General features: G+C 42.2%; 1 protein-coding gene across 2 annotated transcripts in view; it reads right to left on the bottom strand.

The window, feature by feature from the left end:
* ptprfa (protein tyrosine phosphatase receptor type Fa) overlaps positions 1-15032 on the bottom strand; it is a 205681-nt gene extending 190649 nt beyond the window's left edge. For both annotated transcript variants that reach the window (XM_071531031.1, XM_071531030.1), the window contains exon 1: positions 14720-15032. The gene's annotated coding sequence lies outside the window, so the exon portion shown is untranslated. The remainder of the gene's footprint in view (positions 1-14719) is intronic.
* Positions 15033-15627: the final 595 nt, after the last annotated feature.

Below are 15627 nucleotides of genomic sequence, written 5' to 3' on the forward strand. Positions count from 1 at the left end.
ACTGCAAGTACAAATACAAAATAGGTGTTCTGTGGTTTCTTGCTTCATGGTAGAGAAGCTACAGTTTTCATTTGCATTACAAAGTGACATTATTACAAGGATAACACTGATGAATATTGTATGAGACTTCCTTCACTTAATGTGATACAGCCACATTGCCATTTTATACAATTTTATATCAAATTTATTCCTCAAAATAAAATCATATAACAACTCATCAAGAGCGAGTTGTTGTTAAACCTGAATTCTTTTCTGGTTCATTCTGTTTCTTCTTCATTGAGCTAAACTGTCAATATCAGATTTCAGTCTTGGTAAGTCTTGGACCGCTTCACACTACACGAGTCCGGCCAGACTGGATTAACTAATTCTGAAACTGTTTATAATCTCACCGAACGACAGTCAGGCTTAGAATCAAGGTTAAAATCATCTAGTGTGGCCTAGCCTTAAGTGTATGGAGCTGCTCATATAGTCAGAGCGACCCAGTTCGCTTGTAAAAGTAGTCGAGGCAATGGAGATACAACTCTTGTGTTACTTAATACAATCACAAAACATCTTCAGCTAGAGTTATTCATAGATTTCATCTGAGCCTTTAATACAATGAACTTTCTCTCTGATCGACCTTACTATGCACTATGTTGCTATGTCACAGCTACCAGTTTTGAACAGAGGCACACCGCAGGGATGCATCCTGTCACCCGTACAGTTTTCAATCTCAACTGATGATATGCAAATTCAAGATTTAGTGTACAAGTCATGTGTACAAGTGTGCTGATGACATGGATTTGGTTGGGCTACTACAGGAGGGTGATGGAGATAGGGAAGTGTCTCTTGGGAACTTGATTAGCTGAAGTCAAGGCAGCGCTCTGGCCATAAATGCCATAAAGTTGGTGTACAAAATCCTTATATTGTATCTTGTGTGTTTTTAATTCTAGTACTTAGGCCAAGTATATGTACAGTATTTGGTACAGTATCACAGTGAATCCAAAGTCAAATTGCTCCATGTGTGGACAGTAAAGTCTCTATTCTGTTCTACTCTAGCAGCTATATCACTCGGAGTCCCCAGGTTGTCTTGTCTTATGTCTCTGTACACTGTGCTAACAATGTTGTGTGCTCTCGATATTTTTTGCATATCATCCCTTCCCTCCCTCTTGTATTTTCTGTCATTCGCTACCGTACACCATCCAAGAAAGCAGAGCACCCATCAAAACAAAAAAAATATTCCGTAGACCGTGAGGGGCTGAGTGAGTGAACTGTTCACAGATCAGTTCAGTACAGGTAGGCTTAAAGCAGGCTGGTTAGGCGGCCAAATATATTTAATACTAGCTTCAAAACAGCTTTAACACTCATTTCAAAGCATGCTTAACATATTCTCCACTAACATTAACAGCAACATGCCTGGTCAGTGACCTAATGGAAAACCAAAGGGTGCTGATACTGCACCGTACCCATAGGCCCAGTGTGGGCACAGTAGAAAAACTGTATGAGATTGCTGAGGAACAGAGGGAATAGGATTAAAGGGCTAAAGCCTGTAAATTTTACTAAATGCTTACAGATAAAATAGCCTGATTTATGAAGTGATGAACATTAATTAGCAGCATTTTTTAAAGCTATGGGGCACAAGCTAAGACATCACAAAGAATTCAGTGTGATGTGGTATTATAGCAGTGGGGTGATCCGCTAAAATTCCACAGGACCATTAACAAAAATGTTTGTTTTGCAGGGAGTGCCTAGTGGAAACTAACATATCTTTCATATTTTTATCGATTCATTGTGAACACTGCCAGAACTGCTGAGTTAGGGTATAATACTAGGTAGACCAAATGCAAACAGCCAGAGTATATTTGTTCCCACAATGCCTAGTGCTGACTGGTGTCAGAAAACAGCAAAGGCTCTGAAAGATAATGGGATATGATTCTGTTTTTGCTTCAAATGATTCCAATACATATTAATATGGCAAACTCACACACATAACACTTGCAGAGTTTGCAGCACAAGACAAACACTCTAAGTATGCAGTGATATTCATTGTAATGACAGTAACTGAATCAACTACAGTTGAATAAATAATTATACTAGCAACTTAGCAGCAGCAATTCAAAAGCTACAAAATGGTACAAAATGGGGTTAGACTGGCTACTCCTGCAGCCACAGTATCAGTGAAAACATAAACACTGAGTGTGAAGAAGTGAGGATGACTGTGTTATCTATACATTGTAATTGCTTTACAATTCTCTAGACTCCTGACTGTCTGGACTCTCAATAGAAACAGGGCCTCGCAGAAAGGAAGGCAATCATTGATGTGCTTGCTCAGAGCACCAGGGTCACTGCATTGATTATTGGATGTCTGCGATATTTAATTACGTTGACAGCACTTACAGTGAAGTAATCTCATAAAGCTATCTTTGTCAGTTTTTTTTTTTTTTTTTTTTTTTTTTAACAGTTCCGTTAATTAAGAGTCTTCAATCAATTCCAGCAATTGCGACTTGGCATTTTCAGATTACATATAGCAGGAAACATCGACACTTCTGTCAGCCATATCAGCATGGTGTTACCAGTGATTTAGTATCCAGATATTGATGCTGGATAGTCCTACAGACCCCCCCCCCGAACCCCACCAATAACCCCACCAATAACCCCTGAATATAGTTAATATTTCTGTCATTATCTTCTGTTTATTTGTAGCTTCCCCGCTGTTTGTCCTGATCAGTAAACAAATCTGAGCAATAAACGAATCCAATTACAGCCATTTAGTTCCGCAGTGCTTTATTACACAGCGACAAAACTATCTATTGTTTTATTCCTTAAAAATTGAGATTGAGGAAGAGGACTCAACTGTCGAATTGTCTTTGGAAAAGAGAAAACTGAGTAGAGATGAAAGGGGGTGTAAGAAATAGAGCGCAATGATTGAACATTTACATGTGGAAACTAGAAGGGCACTCAGAGAGCGCAGACCTCCGCCAAGGTTCGTGCTATTATTGCTTGTTCGTGAGTCGGATCCGGATCCGCTCTAAAATTTAATGGGTTCTTCCTTGGCCCATGCTACACCCTTCCACTAAGTTTCATGAAAATCGGGGCAGTAGTTTTTCCGTAATCCTGCTAACAGACAAACAAACAAACGGCACCGAAAACATAACCTCCTTGGCGGAGGTAATTAAGAGAAAGAAAAGATTACTTGTGTCATGTTGCTGTATTGAGGTATGACAGACAGAACTATTTATATTATAGTTAACAGTGGGGAGAGGGAGCCCTATGATCAAAGTAGTCTTGCACATTCTGTCATTAAACTACTAGTTCAATCAGTACTATTGAACTAGTATTTATTGAATCAAACAGTGATAAAACTTTGGTGTGGACTCCATTAGAAGCTAATGCCCAATTACGGGGATAAGAACCCCAAAAACAATCGTTATTTCAGGGTTATTGCAGATCAGCATCAGCATCTGGAATGACAGATGACAGCGAGATACGGGAACAGCAGTTTTCCGGAGTGAAGAAGTATCTTTCATTTTGCTGAAGGCCATTGTGCTAAAGGACAGCAGAGTTGTTGAGCGCTCACAGCGAGGGGCCGTGCCAGCCTGTCAGCAGTTTGCCCCCCCCACCTCCCAATCACAGTGTGCACCACTGGTTATACTGGCAGCCTCATCTTCCCCAGACAGGCAGGCAGAAGCAGGGCCACATCTCCCTTTCATCAGGGGTAGAAGGGTGGCATCGATCACCATCAAGCCTGCCAGGGTGAAGGCTGGAGGTGGGGGGGGGGGGGGCAGGTTGGCTGGTCCCCCTCATCCTCAGAGCCAGCCCAGTAAACATTTGATGGATGGTGACATCCAGGACATGGCCTCAAATGTTCACAATATGATGTTATGGCACGGTAAAGATTCGTTAACACTAGGAGAGCCATAATTAGCAGAGGGATAAAATTAAATGTAGGGATATCCTGGTAAACCTTAAGTTATGGAAAATCCGGAGAATCGGTCTGGTGCAGAGAGCGTCAGTCTCCATGGAAACTGTCAAAATGGACCCGTCAAATCGTATAAAATCGATCAAACATCACTTTCCTTGTATGATTATAAAAATCTAAAAACACTAGTCTCTAAAGAAATGTCAAGGAGGGAAATCTCTGTACAGCTTGTAAATGTCAAGATATTTCAATTCATAATTAAAATCACTGTCACTTGGCTGGTTAACCTTCCTATCAGAAAGATATTTAGGTCGTGATTTCACAAAACCATGCAGCTAGCAGCTACCCAGCTAACATTTTGACACTGAATAGATGTTGATAGGGCAGCCTGCACCAACATTCAATACCAGTGTAAATATAGAGACAAAATGAAAGTCCATCGTCCACAGCTGCTACCTGCATCGTTTTGGGACCTAAATATATTTCTGATATCAGTTCTGTGTTCAGAGAAGGACATGGTGCCTATGGTCAGACCCACACACAGTTGAAATGCTTAGGTCTGCAGGGCAACAGATAGATAAGGAAACAATCCCCTTTCCTCAGCAGGCTAGCCAGTGGAAGCCAGGTAGAGATTTAGCTGTTTGCACACAGACTGGACACAAACCGCACTCTTCCATGGGAGTTTGCTCTTCCAAGCATTTTCAATGGAAAGAGCAAATGTTTTTTCTTTCATTTCATTCAATTCCCTAACGCACAATAACCTTAACGGTATAGGGAAGGCATTCGGCCTCATTCATGAAATGCATCTGATCAGATTTGCATACACCCATCTGATATGAATTGCACATTGGTCTCTCACAGGCACTTGAGCAAAAGTAAGTAGAATTTAAGAAAAGTTTTGTGAATGAGGCCCACTGATTCTCCCTGGTTCTTGTTCATCAAAAGCAACTCAGTGTGAGATTTTACACAAGGATTGCGCTCACTTGTCTCCACCTTTTCTAAATCCTTGTTCACTCCATCCACTGTGGATCTGAATGTAAGTTAATTAGCAGGAGGCTCTCAAGTTGTTCTGCATTTAAAGTCTCTCTTTTGACAACAATGATAATTAGCTGCAGAATGCTTTATAATCAGAAGCCAGCGGTAGCATCGGTTTCATGCTGCCAACAAGAAAAGGATTTTCAATAATGCAGCAACCCTCATCAGTGGCAAATCAAAGACATGGCACTGTCTCATGAAGATGCTGCGGTTGAGTCCGCTGTGTTCTCAAGTCCCTGGACAGGGTTTGGGTTGATTCACATTCAATTCAGTCACTTCTGGAAGCAGATATTATATTCAATCTATACAAAACATTTAGAATGTTGCATGGATGTTATGTGTAACTGTAGCTTCAAAATGTACATTTTGAATTGGCTGAACTGAAAGTGAATTGTGCCCAACTGTGGTAGAGATGAATGAAGCTTGAAATAGCTCAAAAATACAAAGCTGAGTGGGTGTCTAGTCACAGGTACGTAGCATGATGTTATAGGTTCAAATATAGATCACAACCTTTCTTCTATTTCCTCCTCCCTCTCTTTTACATCCTTCCTGTCACTCCCCTGCCAGTTAAATAAACAAGAAAGGTTTTAAAAATCATCTTGTATATATATATAGAACAATGATCTATTGGGATGTGTAGCCTATTATCAGCAGTCTTGATGAGTTGAACTAGTAGTAGTGGTAAATCAACTCAGTTCAAATGTGGATAGTGTTTTTAGTGGATTATTACTTTTTAGTCATTTTGAAGCTATATAACAATAATAATGATAATAATAATAATAATAATAATAACAAAGGCAATTGCATTTTTCCATCGTTTTATTTTAATTGTATTTTAATTGCTGCCTCTCGTGTCTTTGGCCCAAACAATACACACACCTTGTCAACCTAATCAGTGATATTTTTTTGCAGTCATGTGATTTGTGTTATATGACACTGCAGAAGTAGATTTGATCGTCTTTTAAAAGTAGTTTGAACTAGGCCACTTCTTATAAGTACCTTCAGTTAACTAAACTATATTTCTGTTGAGGGAAGCTTTGCTGTAGTTCAGCTTCTTCCACTGTAAAGTAACTGGTAGCTTGTAAAACTAGACAGAGTAGTTTCAGAGTAGCTTTGCTGGATCCACTGAGTTGTCTTTTACAGTGAGAATTTACAAGTGGAGGGAGAAAGAGATACAGAACCGGAGAGACAAAAGGAGAGAGATAGAGGAGAGAGTGAGTGCTGAATGACGCCACTGTGCGCTGCTGATGAGCTCCACTATACAACCTATAAAAGAGTATTCAGTAGTCCGAAGCCGAAGTCTAAATCCCCGAGCCTTAGTGTACTGTTAAAAGCTTTCCTTTATTGCGTCTGAGTTGGCCCTTTCTCCACTCAAGTCCAAAGTCCATGGAGATAAGGGCAGCGCAGAGGGCTGAAGTCATTCAGACATGCATCAAGGATGGAGGAAGAGGAGGTGTGTGTGTGTGTGTGTGTGTGTGTGTATGGGGGAGGTAGTAATACTGAGCTCCCCACACCACAAGCTGCATTAGACGAATCTACTCTAACAGCTAAAACTGCACTGAGCAGATTTGGCTGGTGCCCTTTAAGCCAGATGGACACTAGACAACAGTTCGCCTCTGTTCACTATGACAAGCTAGTAACCGTGTGGGCATGGCATGATGAGGTAGATGGAGAAGTGAACCAGGCCCATGATGCAACAAGAAAAGTGAAAAAGTTTCATATTATGCTAATGGTCACAGAACAAGAACCAATTTCATTCATTCATCCAGGTCTCAAATTCTCCTGGTCACTAAATTTTCGCCCCTAGTTCCACTTCGGCTTTGAATGGAAGATGGAAGAAAGAATTCTTTTTGGAGTAAAGTGTCAGATTGTTGGTCTTCCTGGGGTAATGTTACCTTAAGTATTTTAGCTGCTGACTTTAGCTCTGGCACGCTAAACAAGTCGCTAATGTTAGCTTAGCAGCCTAACTATCCCATCACATCCAAATAGCTGTAGCCACTTAGCTAGCTAGCTCGCTAGAGTAAAGCGTAATTTCAAGATTAGGTTTTCCAGAAATTTGATTATAGACATTTTGATTATTATTCAGTAGCTTCAAATATATTAGCTGCTAACCTTAGCTCTGGCACACAGCTGTTTGTGGTTAGCAATGTTAGCTATTGCTAGCCTAACCTAACAAACAGCTAGCCACTTCGCTAGCTAAGTTACTGAGTAAGTGTAAATTCAAGATTATGCAAAGCAAGGTGGTCGTGCTCGGTCTGCATGTAGCCTCCTGTTACTTTTACAGCAGAATCCTAAAGCAAGGATTCATGCTAAATAAGAGTTTATGAGTGCAGTCCCTTAGAGTTGTTAAATGGGGCTTGGAGTTTGGAGAAAGATGAGGCTTTCCTCCCCAGAGGAAGCCCAACCCATCTCCACTTTCCCTGTCTGCTGCTGTCATGGCTCTCCCTCCAGCTCCTCTATCAAAGCTGCCCAGACAGCCTTTAAAGGCTCCCAGACTATAAGTTACCTACAGGAACAATGTTCCTCTACAGACACTTGTTAGTTCCCCCCATCACTCTGTCCTCTTCCCTCTATGGAGACTGCAGGATACCGCACAGGTTTTTCATTGATTCGGTTGCTGATGGCTCAGGAAGCTAGCAGAGAGAAAGACTGGTTGTCAGCTGGCTAGTGGAGCGAAAAAATGAGAAACAGAGCTTTGATACATTAACACAATGTGATTAAAGGCTATACTCATCAATCACCAATCACAGTATTATTCCACAGGTCTTAGGTCTACATCCTATGCTGTAATCAATTATGTGAAAATCAGAGACTTTCAGCTTAATTCACTCCAGGAATGTATTTGCAGTGATTGCATTACATTGAGATCAACACAAATTGCCATTAAATATGCATGATTTTTTTGTAAACATTTATTGCCATGTACTTAATGCCGTAATTTTAGGATTCATTAGTTTTAATTACAGTGATGGGAATTGAAATTTTCCAAATCCGCGCCAAGACCTGATTTGAATTTGTTAAATAATATTTTTTTGTGGTCAAATTGTGATTGGATATCCAGGCATCCAGTTACAAAGTAAAAAAATAATGACATGATTGAATTACATACTGTATAATGACTCATAAATGCAGATGCAATGAAAACTGTCTCCCCTGTTCCCACCCCCGATAGCAACCCCCCACCACACACACACACACACACACACACACAGGTCACAGAATCAAAATGGATATAAATAAAATGATAAAGTTTAGAAAACTGAAAGATTAACATAAACCATGAGTAATAATGTAAACAGCTCATATTATTTCTGACAAGCCATCTACCCAAGCCAAGAGGTCTCATGAGTGTGAGTGTATGAGATCATTACTGTCAAAGTGCAACCGAGTGAGTCAGAACATACAGCACCGTGAAAACTTAGGCTACACAGAACAAACAGCGCTGTGTACTTACATCAGTACAACATGAGTCAATTTTCAGTGTTTCTCAAGGATGGAAAGGGATGTCTGGCTTGAATAATTGATGTTGTTCTAAAAGCCATCTCTCAGCCAATTACTGCAAGAGCAACCCAATTTCTGCCCTCTGCATCTCAAGTCTTAAAACAAAGAGGCGCAGAGCAGAGGGCTGTTGACCCAAACCACCGGCAGGCCAAAACCTACATTCTGTACGGTCCCATGGCATATTTCCGGTGATGACATATAAACCTAATTAATTATCAGTTTATTTGAATGTGACCTCAGCTCTCTGGGTCCCTAGTTTATCAGCTTCTCTTCTTTGGAGAATACAGTAGCATCAGGCTGCTTGGCTAGCTAGTTAACGTTAGCTACGACACTGTCCCCACATATAAGCACTACTTATACAACAATGTGGTTTATTATAAAATGCTGAAGTATGTGTTGTCTTACAATCATACATTTTTTTTGTATAAAAACTCATTAATTTTGCAACTTTATCAACTCTGATTGATTGTCAGTGGATTTTACAAGTATTAGTTCTCTGGTTTGTGGCTTTGGAACTTGTGGACTTGTTTCTGTTCACAGTATTGATTGGAAGATCCTACACCATAGCAATATTGAACAAATAAAACAAAAAAATTAAATGAAGTGGTATTGAGCTGCGCTAAGGGAGCGCTGATTTCAGTTCCGGGTTTGAATTTCAATACAGGAATATAGGTAGGCATGCAAAATGTCTTTCTGTAAAAACGCTAACATGATACAGTACATTTCCAGGAATTGGGCTTCAAAACTGGCCTCTAGCTGTAACAGAAGGTATTGGTGTCACCTCCAACTTTACCAAAAAAAACAAAACAAAAAGGAAAGAGGGTTTGTTTTCAGTGTGGTTGACAACCTGGTGTCAGTAATCAAGAGGTTGGTTTTGTTCTGTTGAGCTTGAAGATATCATAGAACACGCTAGGCTAGTATCAATGCTAACATTACACTTTGTGGTGTGCCTTTTAATAACACCTCCCTCTTTTCTATAATTATGGTGTATGTAGACAGCAACGATTCAGCATAATATGGCAAATTACAAGTCAGCAAAGCTGCGAATACGTCAAGAAAGAGGGAAGCTGGCAGCGGTTCTGTCTCTGTTTGCTATCATTAAGCTCTTTCAAGGAGCTACAAGGCGCGGTAAATATTATCTTCAGGTGAACGGGCTTATTGGCAGCAACAGGATCAGCAGAGTCTAACATGTCGGCATTTTCTCACATTCCAGCAACAGCAATCCACACTGTAATGAAGAGGGGGTGTAAAGCTGTGCTGCACCATGCCAAAGGCCACAGACAGGACTGCGGCTTTTTAGGTGACACGTCCTGTCAGGACAGCTGCTCATTTGACCGGGTTAATAAACACTGTTAAATATGAACCCTGCTAAATCCTCTGGTCTCCAGGCTGCATGTAGAGGGGTCACAGCTTAAGACGGAGTGACACATTCCCTCACGGCTTCGCTGCTGGACCCCCCTGCACTACCAAACCAAACCCATGAATTTTATATTAAATTAGACAAAAAGGAGTCAAAAAGTAAGGGGTGTTTACGGCGCTTTTGATTTTTTATCTCCCTTGCATGAATTAAGGGGTGAATTCATGTAAATGTAAGGGTTTTTTATGGGATTACTGGTTCGTAGAGCTGTGGAGGGCTGCAGTAGCTGGGGTTACACCAAGATATGGAGCCAATATTGGTCTTTCGTTAAATGTCATGATATCAAACAGTCAGTGATACGATGGAGGTTCCTCCCTGACCACAGCTGCATAAAACACCTGCGATGACATTTAGTTCCTTTATTTATTCATTTATTTGTTCTTTTTTTCTTTTAATTAAAGAATGAAATTCTGGGAGAAAGACTGAAGAAGTTTTCTGGCTTAAGAAAGATCACGTTGTTCTAAAAATAGCGTTATCGGCCTTCAAAGACCCATATCGGCGAAGCCCTCGTAGTAGCAGCACTGAGTCACTCATCACCTCCTCCTGCGTGGCCCAACAGCATGCTAATGTATCTCCAGACAAACCGCCTCGCCGACGAGCGGACGGCCTCTCACCGCGCGATGATAAATATCCTCTTTCATACGTGAACGATGACACATATTGAAAAGAATCCCACCCCTCCCCTGCTCTCCCTTTTTATTGTCCCATTCAGTCAGGCTTAGTGAAACGAAGGAACGGAGCGAGTTGTCTTAGGCCATAACTCCTGTCATAACAGCCAGTCAGGTGGCCTCCTACCCGTATATTCACCAGGCGTGTCGGGACTCGTCTCCCCCCAACCATCCCCCCCCACCCCACCCCACCCCCACAACCTCCGCCAGTGGATTCCCACACAGGCGGTGTCGTGAACCCGCCCGCTGGAGGGTCCACAGGCTGCCGCCGCGCCCGTCACACTTCCACCCACAGCTTCAAAAACATGCCGGTGGAGGAAGCGCTCTCTGAGGTTTCAAAAGAGGCTTATCTGATTTATCACGCATCCTTTCAGGTTGTTTTAGGTCCGCGGGATATCGGAGGAAGTAATTGGTAGCGTATATTCGCCATGCTAGTGGGAATCAATAAGGTTAAAAAGGGAACACAGCTCTGAAAATCCCTTACATAGAATTCCAATCCAATTATTCACTTTTTCACAATACAGTTAATTATGTAGAGTGACTTGAATAGAATGTGACTTGTGCTTCTAATATTTCGACAACCAAAACACTGATGCAAAGGCTCTTTGAAAGCATTCCGAGTTCATTATAAATCAGATAGGCTTCAGAAAACCCTGAACAATCCCTTTAAGGATTTTCTTTACAGCTCCTAAACCCAAGGGACCCCTTGATGAGCACTGGACTCCTATAGGATGCTGTAGGGAGACTGTAACTGGCCTCTGAAGGCTGTATATCACTAACAGTTTCACAGCAAGCAAGGATTGCTTCGGGGTAATACAATGAAAAGGACTCCTCAAAGCAGAAATATTATATTTACATCTTATTTATGAAGTAGCACATTTGTGAGATTTCACAGCTATAGATTGGCTTCTATTACTAACACTCTGGTCATGAATTTATGAACGTAATCATCAAAATAACTTTGATTAATGGTGAAAATATAGAAGCACAAGGCAAAGATAAAAAAAAACAATCTCAACTGAAAATGTTGCAATCTTGCCCCACAAAGAGCTGGACTTGTGAGGGATTAAGTTCCACACAGTCACCAGTTATGGATGACACCCTAAATAACTGAGGCAGGAAAATCAAATGGTAATAAATTCCATCTATTCTGAACTCCCCTTCTGAAGCTTGTGGGAGAGGGAAGGGGACTTTGAATTCCTACTTCAAAGACGGAAGAAATAAACTCAAATGCTCTCTTCATAAGGCAACCAAATTACCAGTGTTACGGCAACTCCGGTTTGATCCTCCTCCAGCTGTGGTAAAAGGTTTCATGTTGACTTCAGACATCAGTGTGTGTGTGTGTGTGTGTGTGCGCGCGCGTGTGTGTGTGCTAGCGTCCTTCCCCGTGTACGTCTTTCTTAGTGCCATTGTGTCTCTCCCGTCACAAAACACAACACCTCTCTGAGCCGCTCTGTGAAGGATTCATCAACCGAGCTAAAGCGAGACAAGAGCGGAGCCTCGGCGGTAATCAATTAATTCTCGCGACCTCACACAATAACCAGGCAAACAGCTCAAATCTGGACCGCAAACGACACAAAGGCGGGATTAGCTCCATTAGCGCAGGAATCTCAGAGGCAATTAACCTGCCGTGAGCAAAGCCCTTTCTCGGATTCCGGCATGTGGCGCCGGCCGAGGCAGACGGAGGAGGACGGGGGAGACGAAGTGACGAAGGAGGAGGGGTGGGGGGTGAGGGGTGGGGGTGGATGTGAAAGACGCCCCGAAGAGCCCGACGCTCGTAAAGCTCAGAATGCAGGGGTCAAAAGCAACTTGTGGTGGGGTATAGAAAGCAGTGATAAGGTATATTGTTCCATCTCAACAGCCCAACACTGGCCCAGATGAGCTGCTGCCTACTAGGGGCGGGGGGAGGGGGGGAGTTAGGAGGGACGGTTGACTTTTTCTTCTGCCTGAGCTCTTCATTTGTTCCACTTCCTCTGCTCCGGGCCAATTTGCTTTGATTTCCCTGTCTTTCTCTTCATTACGTTCACACGTGTTTATTATGTGTGCATGCACGCTCACGATTCCATCCTAACCTGATTAAGGCAATACCGCAACGATAGAAATTGTCATGTAAACGCCTGTATCTGATTATGTTAATCGGGGTAAGGTCATAATCAGAGTAAGCACAACCTAGTAAACACTCAATCTTTCTATTTATTGCGGCATGTAAACACTGTTTTTTTTTTTTTAAACCTGCGCATGTCATTAAGATCGACAAAGAAACTGTTTTTATGTTAAACCAAATTAAAAAATTGAACATCCTTATGTTTTTCGACAACTTTTTGTTCAAAAAGTTCTCGACCAGGTTTAGACCCGTTATTAAGTGAATCCATGTTAACCAGGTCATTAGAGAAATCACCTCAAGCCATAGAAACAAAGTAAACACGGCCTTAAGCGTATCATTTACAGTAATTGGAGTATTCGGGTGCGTGTAAACACCCTCAGTGTGAAAAGGAACATGTGGCGAATCCCACAGAATGAGTTGTAGTAACATGTAGGCCATCCAGTTCCAAGTAAACGGTGGCTTCTCTAAATGAATGACTCCGAGACCGTAGAGGACTGTGGGATTAGGTGCTGACAATAGTGCGGTTGAAAGACGTAAGCCTAGCCGCCTGAAATGTAAGCGCTCCCCAAAGAGTAGCCAGTTCTCCGCTGAGCAACGTTAGACCGCAGCTCGTCCGGGGTGATTTCTCACCAAAACAGATCTCCGGTGTACAGAGTCGCTGTGGGGAAGTTGACCTGTTCTTCAGTGCTGCATCTGGCCTACTTCTCAAAGTGCTCTTCTATCTAGATACAGTTGTTTTATGTAAACATTAACACTAAGAAAGACAGTTGTTTTTGGGGGAGTTTAAGAGAAGGCCAGCAAGCCGTTGAAAGGGGCAAAATGTAATTGTAACTACTATTTCCTTGCATGATTTGCAAAATCATTTGGTTTGTGCAGAAACTGACTCTAGGAAAAGTCATGGAGGGACATTTTCAAGGCTTCAATTCTAAATACAAATCAGGCATCGACTGACCAAAGTGTGGCCTTTGTATTCATTAATCAGGAGCCATTTGAATGAATGTTTTTTTTTTTCTGCAAAATGAAAACTCTCAGCTCTCGAAGAGTAATTCATTGTCCCCAAGAAACCCCACTCAGTATTATAAAATTCAGTTCACTTTTTCAACGTTCATTTTGGCACAAGCCACTTCTTTTAACCCTCAATGGAAAGTGCAAAAGTGCGGCTGTAGGTCTGCAGACAAAGCTCTACTGACTGTTCCTGAGTCTGGACTAAAAACCAAAAGGTGATCTTTGGCAAATAGATTCTGGAGTAACCTGCCTAAAAAAATTACACTGACACACTCACTCATTTCAGTCCTGTTTAAAAACTCATTATCGTAAACTTCCAATTGATAGTTATTCATATAAATGTGTATAACTTAATTGTATTGTACTGGGTTTCATTTTGTATTTGATATATTACTTGATGTTAATTTGTGAGTTTTGTTAAAGGCTTCATGTAGTCTATAAAAGCGTCATCTTTTGAAATGCATCTGAAGTATTGTTGGATTCGTTAGCTTCCTCTGTATCACTTTGTTTAGAATAGTGCTTTGCAATAAATTATTAAAATTATTATAAGGCATTTTTGAAAGTCATTCTCTGCTCAACCCAGAGGAAAGAGTTGTGGATTATGGGTGAAGTGTGTAGGAGGGTAAAGCATCGAATAAGGACGGTGTGTGGAACAAGGAACCATGTGCTCCGTTTGTTGCTACACTTAGAGTAGATACTCAGACTGAACTCACAGTCTCACTCCTGCAGGCGAGGTTAAGCCTTCAATATTCTCTCAATATTCTTAGTTCGTTCCTCTCTATCTGTTTCTCCCTCGCTTGCTACCTGGTCGTGTGTGTGTGTGTGTGTGTGTGTGTGTGTGTGTAGGTAACACGTACGCCTCATCAGGGTCTTTTGTTGTTGAGTGCAATCCACAATAAAACACCGTTGATCAAGACAAAACTAATCCAAAGACGGGATCATTTTCAGTGAGGCCATAAATAGATGCTTGCAAACCACTTTCAAAAATTGCTCAAAATAATTACAAAAAAACAACAGCACATATCTCAAAAAAGCATGTGACCGGGTGGCATGAAACTTCAGAAGCTGCTGAATAGTAAATAAGTGCTTACCCACATCAAGATCCATGGAGAAAACAGAGAAGATATCCCTTGGGAATGTGTGTGCTGTTGTGCTGCCTCCGCTGTCTCAGAAGCCTCAAAAAGTGGCAGAACAATTCCTCCACAAAGCCATAAAGCAATTCCCCCTTAAAGATTGCGGAGCGCAGAGCCTGAGGGGGGGGGGGGGGGGGGCGGTCTGCAGCCGGTCAGGTCAGCCGCAGGTAGAGGCTCTGGAAAGAGTGTTGGCCGTCTGATTGATCTGAATGGATATCAGCTCCTTTCTGGCTGAGGGGCCGCTCTGCCTGGCGCGGGTCACCGCTGCCGATCTCTCCTGGGAGTGAGCAGCGGCGGAAAAGCCCTGCAGCGCTGTGAACGGGGCCAGCCAGCGAGCAGCCAATGTCTATGGTGCGTGATGTCACAGGTGTTGGGTTTCACCTCGTGGGGGTTTGGAGGGCGGGGTTTGTTTCGAGGCCCCCGGCCAATGGGGGGGGGAGGTTGTGCTTCAGAGGAGTTTGACTGAACACACAGGTAAGGCAGGCCCCTCCCCTCGCAGCCGCTTTACCTGGCGTCAGCGGAGCGGTAAACAGGCTGACAAGAAGATTGGTGGAGGAGGGGAGGAGGGGAGGGGGGTTAGGGGATTCAGTTTGTTTGTTTGGAAACAGACTACAATCTCTAATGGGTCAAACTGGGGGCTTTTAGAGGCACAGCCATTAGCACAAAAAGGCCTTTAGGGATAAGGCCACCAACAGTCAAGAACAGGATAAGAACAGGATACATGATAAAGCCTTTTCATTTTCTTGGCTTGAATTTCAAACAATCAGAAATGACAGGTATTATTAATTCCAGGTGTGATTAGCATTAAATTCCAATAGTTGTCAAGAGCTACACAATGTATTTGGATTCTGGGTTCAAATGCTATT

The sequence above is a fragment of the Centroberyx affinis genome, unplaced genomic scaffold (assembly GCF_046629955.1).
Source record: "Centroberyx affinis isolate AG114_WGS23_722 - 3 ecotype Tasmania unplaced genomic scaffold, CSIRO-AGI_Caff_v1 ptg002023l_1, whole genome shotgun sequence".
Classification (NCBI taxonomy): Eukaryota; Metazoa; Chordata; class Actinopteri; order Beryciformes; family Berycidae; genus Centroberyx; species Centroberyx affinis.